Raw genomic sequence first — 18,660 nt, 5'->3', positions numbered from 1 at the left:
AAGTTTTGTTTACTATCACTCCTCAAGCCATAGACCAAATGATGCAAGCCCCTACAGTAGAGAATGCCACCCCATTTTCCTATGAAGCACTTGTTGAATTGTATTAGAAATTGGACCTTTCCAAGAGGGCCAAAAGCCTTGAGCTTTTCTTGATAAAAGATGCCCTATTGCCAAAGAAAAATCCTCCCTATCCATCCTCTATTTTCCCTAAGAGAGCCAATAAAATTATCACAACCATCTCTTACCTCCTTGGCTACTACTCAGATCAATGGGTAGATGAGGCCGTCATAGGATTTTTATCCATTTTCTCTGCTGATTCTAAGCCCTCCATCATGTTTAACCTTAGCCAATTTCTTGCAGACTCTATTCATGAGTAGTTTATCAAATTCCAGACTGAGGAGGTGTTCAAGTACGCTTCTATGTTAGTTTATATGTTCTTATATTTTCAAGGAGACAACATCAAGCTCACTTTACGAAAGCTAGATGAAGAAGGAAGTCAACAGTAAGCCATCTTTTGGACTACTCTGGTGATGAAGGAACAAAAGGAATACACATCCAAATAGTTCATAGAGATATTTGTACATCTAGCAATCAGTCTCTTAGGCAGCAGAACAAAACCGAGGATCAGTGAAGAAATTAGAAAGTTTTTCAACTATTTGACCAAGTTCAGATAGGGGATTGGTACCTCTATCAGAATTTTATAGAATTAAGAATATTTTGGTTTGATATTGGCCCTTACAAGCTGCCTAAATTCCTCCCAATGAGGATTTTTTCTCTAGAGTACATAAGACAGATGCTTAATATGGATGATATCCACTTTGTAGCTGCCAAGAAGAAGTCCTAATTCAAAATTAAAACACGGATAGGGCCTTTAATTTACAACAACAGGGCAGTAGGGTAAGAAGTAGATAAATACTAAAAGAAATGCAGTTCAGCCTTAGTTTCACTTGGTCATATGATACATGAGGGGTCATTTCTAAATTAAGAGTGGAAAGCAATTCCACTGCCTATTTTCACACAACTAGACCAGAGATAGAGAAGTATAAAATCCAGCTAGAATGGGCTGAGAACACACTACAAGAGTTATATGAGTTGTTGGTATCATCCCCTATAGTATAGAATCCAACCATGCAGGAGAAAACAACTAAGAGAAGCAGATAAGAAGAGTCCCCTTCAGGGATGGAAATTTTCAGTGAAGGATTCAACATTATGTATAGGAAGAAGGCCAAGCTCAGTTCCAAACTAAGACTTAGCAAGGATTCAGAGCAGGAGAACATTATCACCACTAATGAGCCACTAGTTTCCTCATTAGTGGGTGGTCAGACCACATTGTCTCCGACTACCTCCAGAGCTTCACAAGATCAGTAGCAAATGCAGAACAACACATCTACTACAGGGGAGACTGAGAAAAGTGTAATGGATATTTTTAAGGAGATAAAAGTAAGGAATGAGGCCTTGAAGATTAACACCTACAATTAGTTCTGGAAGTAGACTTCCAGTTCTCAAAGCAGGCTGCTATCAGCCTTTGATTCAGAGAAAGGTAAAATGCAAATGGCATTCCTCCAAGCACAGGTTCCCCAGCCCAAGGCAGCATCAGACTACAAGAAGACAACATTTGAGTTTGATGTAAAAGACATACATCCCATTGACCAAATGGAGATGCACAAGCAGACTAGGGAAATGATTTTTTCCACTGTCACTAACACTTCTATGATTTTGTCTAAATTGCAGGTTACATTAGCTAATGTTCAATCACAACTGAAGATGGAGAAGGTCTCTGCACTTGCCAAAGACACCAGGATCAAAACTCTGGAGGACTTGGTGATCAAAGTGGGTTATGACCCTGCAAACATCAATGTTGCAGAAGAACTTGTAAGGAAAAAGAATTTAGATATAAAAACATTAAGGAAAGAGTTGAAATTACCAGCGATAGAAGATTCTCTGGCCAAGAATATTGAAGAAACAGAGACACAAAAGGTAGACATGATGAAGCTCATCATGGAGCAGAGTGCACAGTTGAAGAAAATGGAGACATATGGAAAAGATGATTAAAGAAAAGGAGCAAGCTACCAAAATGGCTGTTGTCCATTTGGAAGCACTCCCTATCAGAGCCATTCCTACAACCACATCTTCTACTACAAGCACATGGGTTGTTGTAGTTCAGTTGGAAAATGTAGTGCTAAACATGTCTCTCCATAATCAAGAGATCAAAAGACTGCAGACTCAAGTCAATCTTCTACAAGATCATTAGAAAAAGACTGGGACTTTCCATGCAACAAAGCTACAGAAAGCTCAAAATCAGATAGAGGTATGGAAGAAATCAGCAGCTGGATCCTCTATTGGCTACACGCTAGCCCATGTTAAAGAAATTATATGGAACAGTATCATTGAATAAATAGATGAAATTTGGCCATTTATCTAGATTATATTCGAGCTGAAGGAATTGATGGAGAAAGCCAAGGAAATCATTTCCACTATTAATTTTGAATTTGGAGAAATGCATGCTACAACCAACAACATCATAAAGTTCCTCAATTCCAAAAAAATATATGAGATGGATGATCTAGGAGTAGATGATAGAATAGAAACCATCCTAGAAGTAAAGAAAGTTATAACAAGGAAGAACATGGTTGTACATCTAACAGAGAAGTGTCACACACTAGAGGTAGTAGTTAACAAGTTTTTCACTAGAATAGATGCATTGAATAAGAAAGGTTTACCTTCTTTATTTATGATCAATGAAAAATTGATGACCATGGAAGATTACAAGAAGAAGCTTCAAGTCATTGCAAAGGATACAACTAAGTATTCCCACATCAAAGGTACTATGATAGGGAGATATTTTTATGAAGCTATCAATAACATTAGTTTTATCCAACATGAGATAAAACACATTTTTGCAATAAAACCCACTTTTTCTCAATATACTGAGGTAGATGAGATCTACTGAAAGGTAACAAAGATTTCTATTCCAGATGAAGAGCGGTGGGATAAGTTGTGTGAATTCCAGGATTAAAAAGATAGGTCATCTTCACTAGCGCAACACCCGAATGGTGGCCACTCAGCAACTATTCCAAAGTAGTGCCACATGGTCAGATCACTTCACCAAATTCATTCCTTTTGATCGCATTATTTCATTTCTGTTAGTTCAAAGTGAATAATATAATGTCGTGTCACTGAGGCATTAATTGTAGTCTTTTTGTAAATTTTGTTTAAATACTTCATTATGTCGAAGTATTGATGGTTGGTCCCTGAACATTGTAACTCTTTCTATCAAGCACTGTACCCTTTTCACACTATTGGAGCACCATTAATGGAAATACTTTTCACAGGATACTTGTGTTATGAAATACTAGTGATGCTTTTCCTACTGTAATTGTGTTTTCATTGCTATTCTTCTTATGTTATTCATCTTCAATCTAATTGTAAAACAAGATATGTGAAAAATAGGATATGTTTTCAAACACCTTATTTGGACTACGTTTACAATCTGTATGTTTTCCTCTAAAAGTCTGTTTGAGAATTTATTAAATGCTTTTCAATCCATGCTGAAGCACACCTTTTCTCCATTCCGTAATTTAATTTAATTTGGTGCAGCACCCAGTTTTATTTGACTAAATAGCCCAATGGAAAGAAAGTAATTTGATCAGATCAACAAACCAATCAACCAAATTCAAACAAACAACCAAGCATAATCATAACTAGCCTAAAATCAACCTAAAAACCAAGTTAAATCATAAAGAGAGAGTCATCTCTGAAGCTGACAGGGCTAGATCCCAACATTCAAATGTGGTTTGATGTTGTCCAATGCGTTTAATCCCACAACCTCAAAAATACAAAATGATAACACAACCTTTGTCTTCTCGTCCGCCTCCTTTAGATACTGGGTCGCCTTACGAATCTAACCTGAAATCCCCTAATAATCCTATCCAGACTCTCGAGAGTCCTCAGACTTTTGATAGTCCACAAGGAATGGTTATAGACCCTTTTATGGTATCTCCACAGCATCCTTATAGTCTGTACGATCAACATGGTGTTCCACTGGAGTTGTCTCCTCGTTCATCTTCGGCTCATTGTCACTTGTTTTCTATGGAGTCAGAAGGCGAAATTCCAGTCTCCTCTCCAAGTCAGCCAGAAATTTCTACTACTCACACTCCTCAAGTGGGTGATGAGCAGCCATATGAGTTCCCTCTAGAAGGTTTCCCTTACACAGGAGCCATCCTGTCTAGCATTTATCCTGAGTTTAGTGAGCCTTTATTGCCGCATGGTTATACCTCTCTAGCTCAGTTGGTTTCGGGCGCTCCCAGTGCCTCATCATTGTATCAGAATCCTATCTGGTCTTCTGGAACCATGCCTACATCAGGTCCGTTCGTCTAGAACACAACCTCTCGACCAATTGTACAAACTACAGTTACTTCAGTTCTGGTTCAGCCCACCACTCTGTCTCCGCTTGTTTTTTCGTTTCAGCCAACTCTTCTAGTTCAACTGACGATCTCAGTAAGTAAGGTCTCGGTAAGTTCTTCTACCCCTCTAGTGAATGGAAAGACTATGCCACCACCTGGGGTGTAAGACCCAAATCTCTCTATGATGTTAGGCTAAACCAATGTGAGTGGATCACAAACTCACATGGTTGGAACGAATCAACCTTTCTACGACGTTATTCCTAACCCTTTTGATCCATCTGAGTTAGCTAACATCCAATACCAGCTACCATATGTGGCTTAGGGTCCGTTCCAACTGGCTTATGTTCCATATGGATCACAAGCCTTGGTTTCCCTGCCTTACATTCCTCAAGATGAGCTTTATGTTCAACCTAGCCAATCCGTTGTGCCTGGTGGGTATGGCTAGATTCAATTCGGGAACTATCCAGGAACTATCTAGCTACCTTTGCAGCAACAAGGTCAACCTTCATTGCAGTAATGGAAAGCATTGCAGTAGCAAGGACAATTGATACAACCGCAAGGGAAACCTCTGCAACAGTTGCAACAAACTTTGTAGCTACAGACACCGTTTGTTTAACAATCCTCCCAACCTTCATCCTCATAAGGCCAGCCTTTGCAACAACAGGGGTAATCTTTGCAACAACCACAAGGTCAGCCTGTGCAGCAACAAAGCCCACCTTTATAGTAGCCACAAGGACAACCTTTGCAGCAGTAGAGCCAACCTCTGCAGCAGCAGACCGTCTACACATATCAGCAAGGTCAGCCCGTTCAGGACCAAGGTCAACCTTTGCAAGGGAGAGGTCAACCCCTGTAGCAACAGGTCCAAAATCCTTATGCCCAAGGGTAGCAAGTTCAGAATCCTTATGTCCAAGGGCAACAAGTTCATAATCCTTATGTCCAGGGGCAGCAGGTGCAAAACCCTTATGTCCAAGGGCAATAGGTTAAAAATCCTTATGTCCAGGGGCAGCAGGTGCAAAATCCATATGTCTACGGTCAGAAATTTCAAAATCCTTACATCCAAGGTCAACAAGCTCAACAACCTTTTAACCCATATGCCTATCAACGACCTATGACAGGACAGTATCAAGTCTACCTAGGACATAATCCTCCCTACGAGAAAGGTAACCTACAATGGGGGAAAAATCAGAATCCATATGGACAAAATCCTCCACTATGGGGGAAAAATCCTTACCAACAAGGAGGGATTCTGCAGTTCGGATCTGTTCAAAGGCCCCAAATTCCTTTTAATATGCAATTTCTGTTCTTGGCCACATTGGAACTGCTAGATGTTTCAAGGCTCACCAATGATCCTATCCTTCATTCGCCTTATTGGCCTCCAATTCCAATGAAATTTCCAAGCGATTGCCCGAAATTTGAGGGAAAAGCAAGGAGGATCCACAAGCCCACGTGATGACATATCACCTCTGGTGCTCCTCCAATTCGTACGTTGATGATTCTATCTGCCTATGACTTTTTCAAAGAACTCTCACAGGGGCTGTAGCAAAATGGTACATCGAATTTCCTTGAGGTACCTATAGTGACTTCAACACTCTTGCTATGGCTTTTCTCACTCATTTCCAGTTGTCGGTTCACTATGAAACTGGAACCTATCTACTTACGTCACTTAAGCAAGACACTGCGACCCATATCTTTGATCACATCCACAAATGGAGACGTCAGCATTGCCTGATCAAGTTTGAAATTGTTGATCAGTTGTTGACATAATGGTTCACCAAATCATTCATCAGAAAAATTGCTAAGGACATAGCTATGGGTGGATGTGTTACTGAGGAGCAAGCCATTGCTCATGCTCAGTATTCAGACCTCGTCTACTCACAATTTGGAACATTTTATGAGATGTTACCGATGCTCCAAGATCATCATCCGACATGATAACATCAAAGTCTTCGGATACACCACTTGTTTATGGAGTGATTGGTTCCATGTCTCAGACCCTCGTGAAATCTTCTTCCAAACAGAAATCAGTCTCGAACACTGGTTCCAATGATCCCTCTCGAAATTTAACTGCCCTTGTTAAAACCTCTAAGGTTCACGTTGTCTAGTCTACCACAGTGGAAAAATCCTCTAAGGGTAAAAACAAGGGCAAAGGCAAGGCTAAAGCTGATGCCCTGAAACAGGGCCCTCCTAAGTTGTCCGCTGGTGATGCTTCTCAAAGAAAGTCAAAGTATCCATGCCTGATCTGTGAGGAGGATCATTACACTGAAAATTTTCCCCGATGATATGAAGTTAGTCGCTTGCTTAAAGGGACCCCGAATGTCTTAAAATAACCCTTTCCATCCTAATAGACCCAAATGGTAGACTAGCCTCAGTCTTCCGTTCCCTCAGGTTCCCAAGTGTTTATGATGAACATGCTATAAATGTGGCTACCAGATCTAAATATTATGAAACCCCATTGAAAGGGAAAGAGAAAGAAAGTACCCCTTCCTCCTCTATCCTGTCGACCTCCGGTCCTCTCCATATAGAGCGACCTTATCCTGATTTTTCTATTTGACCACCCTCTTGGGGTGTGCTATGAAATTCCTCGTATAATCAAAATGCTCGAGCCGCTCAACACTATAATATTGTTAAGTATTTGGCTCAGGAACCATCAGCTATGTCTGCTCTCGAGGTCCTTCAAAGCTGTCCCTCTCAGCAGAAATATTTACTGTCGGCCATCAGAGGTGTTGATCCATCTGATTCAAACCTTATTTGCTTTGATCTTAAAACCATGTTCCGCTCTTACCTCATCAAATTTCCTTTCTCATTCAAGTGATCATTAATGAAAAGACAATTCATAGGACCGTCATTGACGAAGGTGCTTCTACCTACATCATGTCTGTGTCTTGCTGGAAGGCAATTGGTTCTCCTACCTTGAACCAATCCCCTAACACATTGGAAGCCTTTGATGGACACGATTCTCAACTATTCAGTGTCCTTCCTAATCTTGCCATTACCTTGGAAGGCAAGATAGTCAATGTCGAAGTAGAAATTGTTGATGCAAATTTTAACTATAATCTTCTACTTGTGCGGAGTTGGACCCATGCCATGCGTGTCGTAGCCTCTTCTCTATTCCACATGCTCCAATTTCCTCATCAAGGGAAAATTGTCACGGTCGACCAGTTGTCTTTCTTTTCTTCTTCTTCCTCAGATGGAAATGTTCCTTACGTGAAGCATATCAGTGCTCCATATGAGGGTATGGGGGATGGACTTTTTAAAGGTCTCGCCTTGATGGGTATTTTTCCTCTCCCACCTCTACATGTTGCCTCAGTCAACATGATCTCGGTTAAGTCTAATCCTTGGGTCATTCCTCCTCCTGATTAGGTTGATGCATGGGGTGATGTCATGTCGTTAAGCCCCACCGATATTAATTATGTGGAGATTGTTTCGGCTTCGGCTTCAGTATCTACTGATCACACTACTCTGGGTACATCCCTCAACGCGTATTCTCAATCCCCTTGGCTTGGTTCTTCGGAATCCCCCGATCCCTTAATCGAGACATTTCCTACTGATGAAAGTATCATAGAAATTATGTCTCTTAAGGAAGCACCTTGGAATGATACTCATCATTGTTCCTCATTCTTACCTGGCCAGGGAGCCATGTCTACCTGTCTTGAGAAGTTCTCTTCTCGTTTCCTGACCCAACCACTTCAAATGCCTATCATGACCCATGAAGTTTAGTTGGAAGGGAACATTGGTAATATTACCCAAACGATGCTTATTTGTTATCAGGAAATCTAGTGTCTATTCAGAGCTGCTAGTCCTACTAAGACAGGTAGCTATCTTAGAAACAAGCAAATTAAAGTCACTTGTTTTTCCTTTATAAGAGAGAGATGAGAAAGAATCGAGAGTACCAACCTCAGTCTTCCGCTTGGCTCCTTGCTTGTTTCCTTTCCCCTTTGACTGGATCTTGCCACTGCTTCCTTACTTGTTCAGCTTCAAAGAGCACCTGTAGATTCACAGTAGCATAATACCATCAAAGCATAGAGATCTTTCACTGTAAACAATATAGGATCAGATATATATTGACCATATAAATGCATATAACAACACAATATTCAGAGATACACAAGAATATGGAGGAAAACTCAAATAGCTTTATTAGTAAAAAGTCATAGAAGAGAGGATTACAACCACTTGGTCTGACCCAGTGCCATCCTCCCAGCTTGAAAGCCCTCTTCACCTCACACAAAGCAAGATCACCCAACAATGTCTTCAAAGAGAAACCAGCAACACCTCTTTGCAAATTACCCAATTCCAACCTTTGGATCTCTTGGATGAGGGATCCATTTATAGATATTTGCAGGGGGGTGAGTCAGCTTCTGGGATTTTGATTAGTGTCATCTCTCTTATAGTTCTTGGTTCCACATGGAGATTTTAGATCTCTTACTCATCCCTGGGTGAACTCAGAGAGGCAAGTGTCAAATGAGCAGCTTCTAGAAGATTCTCTGGGTTTCCACCTAGAAAACTTCTTGTGCCATTTGTCTGCTCTCGATCATCACACCCTATAGAAGGGCTTTCCAATATGCATCACACTTTTTGCATGTGGCAGGTGAGATGCACCGCACCTTTAGCACTGGGTAGTCTGTATGGTCTTGCTTTGACCAGTCCTGAGTAGTTTTTCACGGAGAACTTCTGGGAGATGATGTAATCAGCTGACCTTGCTCCTTTAGGGTATGAAACAACACTTTTAGGGACTTAGAATCCCTTGTTTTATGGACATATGTGATTTGGGTTGCAGTGCCCAAATATGTCTATAACAGTTTCCCCCTAAAGCATGAGGTCGTAAATCTTTTGATGTTGGGTGAAATGCTTAATAATGAGGATCCAAGGTTTTTCGCACTCGAAGGTGACCTGTAATAAGATACAATACAATACATTATCTTCATAATATTTTCATGATCAAGCTGAGGCGGGCATTCCCATGCTCAGCTTGATAAATTCATTTTCATGTACATAGGATAGACAACCGTCTATGTGCAAACTGATGATTCTGGTAGAGCCATCATCCCTTAGTTTGGATGATTATCTGTGCAGCAATGATGTACACTTGATGTCTTTATTTTCCTGATTATATCGCAACCTGGATGGATGAAACTAGATCCGGGGTCTTCGAAACTCGTTCAATCTTCGCCCGTAAGCACAAGTCGATCCATGTGAAAAGATGTTCTGATGTTGAACATGGAAGGACATCGCCTGATTACCAGCCAATGATGTAAGCTGTTAACAGACGCGAGAGGAATCACCGATGATGATGATGACCCTCAAGGTATTGCAGTACAATTCACGTGGTGTGAATACATGAGTTGATGTCGAACACCACGCAAAATCTTTCGGTCGAAGGCCATTAGCGTAAACTTGTCGCCGAAAGTGAGAAACTTGCCGTTGAGGCATGCAAGCTTCAAAGTACTGGAAGGGTTGTCCCTAGGTCGGCTTCTTGGATAATGAGCTGATGTCAACAAGAAGTGACCCATCATAGGAGGGCATTAATGGATCCCACATCTACGACACGGAACGGAGCAAATGATTTTGTAGAGGTGAAAACGATCTGATGATACAAGGTTCAGGATGGCGGTCATGAAAGAATGAAGCGTGAAGGTATTGTAGTGGATGAGACACAAGCTGGGTAGATGGATTCTCTGAGCGACTTCTCTTGAACATAACGGCGGCACTAAAATGGATTGGTAGTGTTAACCCCAAAAGTGGATGGTACGGTGGATCAATGGTGATATGACCGGTGAACTGAATAACCCAACTCGACTCAATCATGGTGATGGAGTGAAAGTGTCATGTTCAAGAGCGACTTGCTACCAATAAATTTTCTTTAAGTTTTCTTCCCAATTTTCCCCAGTCATTTCTGACTAGTAGCTCTTTATTTTTTTCAAGCTTGTGGAGGATAACATATGCTTGTTCTATAACTTTCCCTTCGGGCAAACCCGTCACTATGTTTTAATGAGCCTAGTGACAGTGAAACTCGTTCTTGTCTGAATGGACAATTTTGTCGCTATTGTTTTAACGAGTTTAACGACAAGGATAACTCGGTCCTTTTCAATTTTAGAGAGTCTGAAAAGAGACGGAAGGAAGACTCCAATATTCCTTTTTCACAACATAATCCCTTAAGTCTGAAAAAGTATAAAACAATGCGAAAGGGATGACTTTTCGATAGTTTTAATGAGCCGAACAAGACAAACGCTTGATCTTTTTGTGTAATAATCCCTCAGGTCCAAAAAGATTAAAATCTAGAGGAGGGATAGCACTTCCAATCACTTTAACGAGCTGGAGAGGCCAATCGCTCGGCAATCTTTTCATATTTTACGAGTCAGATGAAAAGAGCTTAAAGGAGACTCATTTTATTTTTTTTTGAGGAACGAGTGATGTTTTCAGATAGCAACTCGTTCCAGGTAAGGTCTGGAACTTTCCAATCATGGTAGTGTAAAAAGGTGGCTAATAGGATCACTCGTCATAGCTGTTCCTCAAAAGGGGTAAACAATCAAATGGAGGCGAATGATGAGCAACAACAGAGTGGAGGTGATGGTAAGAACACGACCAAGGCTCAAAAGCTAATGACAATGCGTTCACAATGGTTATTTACAGAAGGTGGGTTCATTTTTTAATGAGCTTAAACTCTGGTGGAACATATGCTCATTGCTAGGTTTAGTTTTTAACGAGCTTGACCTTCGCGTAAAATTGCTCATGATAATTGTCATTGATATTTGATTCACTATTGACACTATGTTCTTTTGACGGTTGTACTACCTATTCAATTGCTCCATCAAACTGATTAGAAATGAGGACATATGCTTGAAAAATGAGTTAAAAATCTAATACCCTACTTAAATTACGTGAAAAGTAAATTAAAAATAGGTTTTTACCCCTCATTTTACCATTTCACTCGGAGTTGTGACTGTTGGAGCTCTGGAGGTGTTTTCCCCTTTGATTTTCACCAACTAATTCTGGGAGATTTTGTGGACGATTTTCGGTGCCGTCTGGACCAGGTAGGAGCTAAACCTGAGCTCTTCAATTGCATTCTTTCCTTTTTGAATTTTGAGCGTGTTTTCCTTCTTTTCTGGACCCATGGGGTTTGAACATTTCGTTCTGACCCCATCGCACTTAGTGTATATCGAAAGGTGCGATGCATATTAAGCTATCCACTAGCTAGAATGTATGCATCGCACTATGTACCTAGCTAGGGTGCGATGGGCGCAAGGAAGAAAACTTTTGCACTGATTTTTCATGGAAAATTTTCCTGTTTTTTGCCAAATCAGGATCCTAACTCTTCTCTTGTTTTTTTTTTCAGAGATTCATCGGAACAAAATGGTTGTTACATGGTGTGAACGTGAGCATGAAGAAGAGGACATGGTTTCCCTACATGATCCGAGTACGGTAGCTGCATTGCAGAACTGTGGCTTGCTCAAGTTCTTCCGCATTTCTAGCATGAGGCAACAAATCAATTTGTTGCAATATTTCCTCAATGCATGGGATCCTACCAACCAAGTGTTCTAGATAAGAGGAAAATCCATCCCCATGACTGTTGAGGACATCTACTTTTTGACCGGTTTATCGAGGCATGGTGCCCCTCTCTCACTTTCAGGTTCTGCCCGTGGGGGTGAATCCGTGAGGGATTATATTCACCGATACTGTAGGGAAGGATCTCAGCCGAGCAGGGACAATAAGATCAGCATCTGAGATGTCACTGACCGGCCTCTGAGGACTATTTTATTCACCTTTTCTAGATTGGCTGGTAGCGCGGCCCTTCACTTGGCCAACAGGTCCTATATGCAGTACGCCTTGGAATGCCTCGAACCCAAGGTATTCAACTGGTGTGATGCAGTACTTCCAGTTATCAAAGAACAGCTCACCAAGGTGAAAAATGGAAGATCCAAGAACTTTGGCTATGGTTCTATTCTGACTTCTTTCACCTTGGAGAAGATCCCACTGATGCAGCCACAGTACATTTCACTTGGCCTACCACCACCGGCTGAGCCATGGATGCAGAGATGGGTCGACCTTATGGCTAGACATGCTTTTCAACCACAGGTTTCATTCTCTGATTCCTTCTTTGAGTGGTTCAAGTGTCAGCAGATGGTTTATGTCGAGCATCCATATGCTGGGATGGATTTCCGAGGTGACTCGGATTTGGTGCCGCCGACTGGCGAGAAGTGGGGTGTCATAGGTAAAAATCTCTGACCACATCTCTGTTTATTGTTTTCATAACATTCTCGTGTTTTTTAAATGTTTATCAAGACTAATCAAAACTCATGTGATTATGCAGATATTGGGCCAGTGCGACCAACAGTGCGTCTGAGAGGAGCAGCTACCGTTCCAGCAGGAGAGGTTGTAGGGAGGGCCATTCTTTACGACCTGGATGTATCCGAGACCCTTGTAGTGTTACAGGAGCAGATCGAGGGTCTCACCCTTGGTATTCCGAATGTGAGGATCGATGAGCTTCCTTTGAGATTACAGCACCATACCACTGGCATACCGAGCCGATGGACCAGGCTCTTACGCATGATTGCACAGGCGGTGACTAGTTATCACGAGCACCATTAGACTAGGGTGCCCCCTTGCATTTTGAGTTTTTGGGTCATATGACCGATTTTTTCCTAGACACAGAACACTATGTACAAACTATAAATAGTTATCTATATATTTTTGATTTTTGGAGCTTTATTTTGGTTAAGTTATATTATCCTGATGCAGTTTATTGATAAAATGCTTTTATTTTACGAATGTTGTAAATGTCTATCTAACACATAATTTGCTAATGAATCGGTTAATATGTTTAAGTTTCTAGAAATATGTTGATATTGAATAGAATCGAATTTCCTTTCCAAAATCTTGACCCTTAGGAACATACGATAGATGGCTGGATTCCGAACGGAATAGATGCTTGTAAGTTGTAGAATGACAAGCTGTGATTCTAGTCTAACGACAAGTCGGCGTATGCCATGCGCGATGGCATCAGAGAGGAGTTCTATCAACGCACTATATTCAGTGATGTTGTTCATTGATTGACCAATACACACCCCTCTGAAACTCACTAACTCGCCGCTTGGATCAAAGATGGCCCAAGCTGCAGAAGATAGGTTCCGTGTACTACGACTCGCCCCATCGGCATATCCAACAAATGATTCCAATGGGTTTGACATCTGCAACAAAATGCAAAATTGGATTACCTAACCAAAACGATCACTCTTAATGAAAACAAAAATGTAACAAAAGCATATGAAGAGGTTACCATGCTGAGTCAAGCATAGTAACGCTTAAGGTACAACCCGTTTCGGGGTTGCGACAGTGGAATCCTGTCATAATCTACTAGCTCGTAGGCTCCTTTTGCTAATACACGCTTAACAATATAGGGACCCATCCATAAAGACTGGAACTTACCTGCTCCCAATTTATCGGATTCCTGATCATAGAGCAAGACTAGGTCACCTTCTGAGAAAACACAGGGTTTGACATTCTTGTCAAATTGTGCTTTGACTTGTTTCTTATGCGCTTCATTAGCCAAGGCGGTGTCACGATGAGTTTCATCCAGTTGGATTAATTCTAAGAAACGAGCTTCTTCCTCTGAAGTTCTGGGGAGGAGGTCAACTGCGAGCTTGAGAGACGAAATCTCACACTGAACCGGTAAGATCGCTTCCAAGACATACACCAGTTGAAAGGGTGTAAACCCGGTCGCATTTCTCACCGATGTCCGGTATGCCCACAAGGCTAAGTACAAGATTAGGTGCCAACTCTGTTTATGGACTCCAATCATCCTTTGCAGCATGTGTTTCAGGACTTTGTTGATCGCTTCAACTTTCCCATTCGCTTGCGGATAATACAGAGTAGAGCTGTCATGGGACAGTCCTAATTTGGCAGCCAATTCAACCATCATGTGATTGCAGAAATGCGATCCATGATCTGTGACAATAGCTTGCGAGATGCCAAACCTGGTGACTACATGATTGAAAAATAAAAGAGTGGTTGTTTCGCCATTGTTGTTTAATGTAGGCAGCACCTCGACCCATTTCGTAAAATAGTCAACTGCGACTATGATATACCCATGCCCCCCGGCCGAGGTGGGGTTACATTGCATGAAATCTATGCCCCATTTGGCGAATGTCCCAACAACAACTACTGGCTGCAGAGGTGCGGGTGGTATTCTAGTTTTGTAGTCGAAGATTTGACAAGCATGGCAACTTCTGACTGCGGTTATGAAATCTTTGAACATTGTTGGCCAGAAGTATCCCGCTCGTAAAATCTTTTGCACCATAGCATAACCAGATTGGTGTCCCCCACATGCGCCTGAATGACAATCATTCAGGACTTTTTCGGCCTCCTCATGGGTGAGGTACCTTCGCAGAATAGTATCGACACCACAACGGTGTAGTGTATCACCGACGATCATGTAGCCTTTTGTTTGGTATCAAGTACATCGTTGTTCTGAGCGAGAGGTATTAGACCTATATGTTTGGGTTTGGAGATAAATGATTATATCTCCATACCATGGATCGTTTGAAGATATCAGAAACAAAGATTCATCCACGATTGTTTCTTTGGATGTTGAATCGTTGGACGATGATGCGAAATTACATAGTAACTCTACAAATACTAAAGCTTTCTTTGATTTTGATTTTACAAATTCCAAATCAAACTCTTGCAAAATTGCTATCCATTTTGAATATTTGCCCCCAAGCAACTGTCGCGACAAGATGTAATTCATGGGGTTGCAATCTAACAAAACGGTAGTTTTTCGAAAGAGAACATAGTGTCGAAATCTTTGTATTGCTTGAACAGCTGCGAGAGCTAGCTTTTCAACATATGAGTATTTTCTTTCTGTATCATTTAAGTTTCGACTTAAATAATAAATAGGATGTTCAATTCCATTGTCTTCTTGAACTAAAACCATTGCGATGGTTGTATATGCTGCAGCCAAATACAGGTTAAAGTCTCTTTGATAATCATGAGCATACATTAATGATGCTTTTATTAGGGGTTCCTTTAGAGCATCAAAGGAAGCTTGTGTGACCTGATCCCAGTTGAAGGGTACTTCTTTTTTTGAGACGCATATAACCTTTAGCAAGTTCAGCATAATTTGGAATGAACCTCCTCTGAAAGTTTGTTTTCCCTTGAAGTTTCTGAATCTGAAGCAAATTTGAAGGTGGAAGCAGATCGATGATTGCCTGAACCTTGCACAGGTTGAGACAAATTCCATCCTTTGAAACTACAAAGCTAAGTAAATGACCAGAATCGACGAAAAACACACACTTGTGCAGATTGAGTCTTATTTTGTAGTGTCAGCAACGTAGAAATATTGCTCTCAAATGTTGCGGATGATCGGTCCACTTTCGCGAGTGAGCTAGAAGATCGTCGAGGTATGGTTGAACGATGTTCTCGATGTCATGGAAGGCATAATTCATTGTCGTTTGAAAGGTTTCCCCTGTGTTCTTTAAAACAAAAGGTAGCTTACAATATGCGAATGTGCCCCATGGACAGATAAATGTAGTCTTTGACTGGTCCTATGGGCGAATATTTATTTGATTATACCCGGAAAATCCATCCATAAACAAAAATATTTCGCATCCGGCGCATTCATCAATTATCTGGTCGATGAAGGGTGTAGGGTAGTTGTCCTTTGGATAAGCTTGGTTTACATCCCCATAATCGACGGACACTCTAATTGTTCCTTTCTTTTTCATCACAGGAACAATGTTTGATACCCAATCGGTTAGCGGAACTGGGTAAATGAAACCAGCATGGAGAAGTTTTTCAACTTCTACTTTAATGGCAGCGGCTTTCTTTGGGTGCACCTGTCGAAGCCGTTGTCTTACTGGTTTAACATCTGGATACATATTAATTTTGTGTTCAACTATGCTCGAGTCAATGCCTAGCATTTCTTCATATGACCATGCAAAGACATCTCTAAACTCGCGAAAGAGAGCGTAATATATTTCCAGTTCTGAAGAAGAACAAGATTTTCCAACATGAATATTTTCTACGAGATCTGGTTTTGTTGAGATATTTATGTTGATAGTTTCTTCAATATTGGACAAATTTCGCTCGGAATCCACCGTATTTACAGTATTTGATAGAAAATCAAAAACTGATGGATGATTAAGGTCACTGGAGTAATCTTCGTTGTAATCCGGCAGATGGGAACGATGGTGGTAATCTTCCCATGGTGATCCCTGTATGTTCATTGACTGAACAATTCCTTCATCTGTAGAATGTACATGTGACCAAGGATCTGAAGAGGTACCATATTCCTTAGAACTATCTACCCAAACACTTGACAAGCGTTCATTGGGGTTTTCCTCCCATGCCGAGAACATTGATTGCTATAATATTTCTATTGGGCTTGGAGGCAACACCTGGTGACGATCCATGCTTATATTGTTTTCAGACATCTTCTAAATGGAAGATACCATATTGTAGGTTCCCATCGTTGCCACTTCCGCCATGTCGTTTGGAGGCGGTAGGGCAAAAGTACCCATCAATGTAGGGTCTTTTAGTAGGCCTACTCCGATATTTTGAAGCGACTAAGAGCTTCCATGGATCATCGGAATGCTTCTTGTAACTTGCGAACTGTTGGGGAGGAATGTCTGTTGATCGACGATTGTAATTCACCCTGGAAGGGAAATGCAATATTTCAGAAGTATGTCGACACAACGGCAGCCATAGCATAAATCCAGGGCCTTCCCAGTAGGATGTTGTAATCGAGGTTTCCATCGATAACTTCCACATCAATTTCTACTGTTTTGCCCCCCAGTTCGACTTGCAAGTTACTTAAAATCCCGTATGGAGTGTATGTTCATCCATCAAATGCTTTTAATGTCATCAATGATCGCGACAAGGGTGGTGAGCCTAAATTTTTCCAGCAACTCATCGACATAATACATGTAGATGCCCCCTCATCAATAATCGTTCAATGAACAGTTTTGTTGAGGGCTTTCACTTGAATGAGGAAAGCGAGCTGAGTTGGTAACTGCGAGTCATATCCTTTATGATTAAAGGCCACAAGATTGGAATCCGCTGGGTCAATCCCACCTATTGCTGATAATAAAGCTTGCTTTTGGGAGGGGAAATTTTGCAGTACCTCAAGTGTCGACATAGCGGACAATGATTGGGCCAAGTCCTCTACTATATTATAATTCTGTGCCACTCTGGCACGAGGATTAAATGTCGATTTGTGTACTACTCCCTTTGGTGGCTTTATCGTTAGCTCAGGAATGATGGGTGGCACAACTTCGATCGAAGTTGTTGTCGAACTACTAGGTTGATCAGTAGCCTTGTTGTTCGACAGCTGTGGATTCCCGTAATCTTTATTCCTTGTCGATATCAAAGCATCATTTTGTTGTTTTGAAATGGACAGCATAAGGACTTGGGATGGGGAAGCATTGTCACTAGCAACCAGATTGGTTCCTGGGTTTGGAAACAGATCAGTCGATACTGCTGAGGTTTTTGAATTCTTAAAGAATTTATTAACTTCGGCTTTATATGGACATTCTCTCATCCAGTGATCCTCATCACATATGAGGCATGGTTGAGTAGGTTTCTTTTGCCCAGAAGGGTTTGCAGAAGATTTTTCAAGAGATGAATCATCCTGTTTCTTCTTTTGCTCTTCCCTTTCTTCTTGCCCCTTGCTTGCTTCGGTTCTTTGCCTTTGTCAGTCGATACGGCATTAACCTCCGAGGCTAGAATTTCTTCATTTGCATTTTGATCTGAAATATTATAGGCTTTCTTAGATGTAGCCTTTGTCGATTTCGTGCTCGTCGTACCTATCATGCCATCCCCAGCATGGGAGTCTTTGTTTGATTTAGGAGGAGGAGGAACGGAAAACTCCGGTCTGGGAGCATCGGGGATTTTGTCGTAGAGCATTCCAAACTAAGTATAGATCAAGTCTAGATATTGTGCACGAGCAATAACCTACTCTTCAGTGACGACCCCTCCCTTTTCCACATCTTCTGTAATAGAAGGTAACAATGACTTAATAAACCATTTAGCTAGCAGCTGATCAGGAACATATGTTTTGACCATTCTACGATGACGTCGCCATTCATGAATATGATCGGATATGTGAGTGGTCGTTGTTTGCTTGAAATTGGTAAGAAGCTCTGTTCCTATTTCATACCTTATTGGTAATTGAAAATGGGTTAAAAAGGTTGTGGCAAGGGCATTGAAGTTATTGAATGAAGCTCTAGGCAATTCGATATACCATTTTGCTGCCAGACCAATT

This window comes from Pinus tabuliformis, chromosome 5_2 (genome assembly GCF_031772625.1).
Source record: "Pinus tabuliformis cultivar Carrire ecotype Pingquan chromosome 5_2, CPIR1, whole genome shotgun sequence".
Taxonomy (NCBI): Eukaryota; Viridiplantae; Streptophyta; class Pinopsida; order Pinales; family Pinaceae; genus Pinus; species Pinus tabuliformis.
Note: the sequence above shows the minus strand (reverse complement) of the source record.